This window comes from Sinocyclocheilus rhinocerous, unplaced genomic scaffold (genome assembly GCF_001515625.1).
Source record: "Sinocyclocheilus rhinocerous isolate Xijiao unplaced genomic scaffold, SAMN03320098_v1.1 scaffold178, whole genome shotgun sequence".
NCBI classification, from domain to species: Eukaryota; Metazoa; Chordata; class Actinopteri; order Cypriniformes; family Cyprinidae; genus Sinocyclocheilus; species Sinocyclocheilus rhinocerous.
This window is the reverse complement of record NW_015653463.1, coordinates 522,112-522,621: the sequence shown is the minus strand read 5'-3', so window position 1 is coordinate 522,621 and position 510 is coordinate 522,112. Positions and strand designations below refer to the sequence as shown.

The following is a 510-nucleotide window of genomic DNA, read 5'->3' as shown; positions in this document are numbered from 1 at the left end:
AACAGTTTGACACCGTGGTATAATGAGCACACTCACCCTAAAGAGAGCAGCCCGGAAAATGGAGCTATGCTGGAGGAAAACAAAACTAGAGGTATTTCGTATTCCTTGGTGGGAAAGTACCGTATCCTACAGAAAAGCATTAAAAACTGCTAGATCTGATTACTTTTCGTCTCTTTTAGAAGAAAACAAACATAACCCCAGGTATTTATTCAATACAGTGGCTAAATTAATGAAAAATAAAGCATCAACAGGTGTTGACATTTCCCAACAGCACAACAGTAATGACTTTATGAACTACTTTACTTCCAAGATAGATAATATTAGAGATAAAATTGTAACCATGCAGCCGTCAGCTACAGTATCGCATCAGATATTTCCTCTATAGGAGAGGAAGAATTGTATAAACTTGTTAAAGGGTTAGTTCACCCAAAAATGAAAATTAGCCCATAAATTACTCACCCTCAAGTCATCCTAGGTGTATATGACTTTCTTCTTTAAGACGAATCAGAG

General features: G+C 36.7%; 1 protein-coding gene across 1 annotated transcript in view; it reads right to left on the bottom strand.

Moving 5' to 3' along the window:
- Window positions 1-510, bottom strand: part of ppip5k2 (diphosphoinositol pentakisphosphate kinase 2) — a 48,993-nt gene that overhangs the window by 25,849 nt on the left and 22,634 nt on the right. The gene's annotated exons all lie outside the window — the stretch shown is intronic.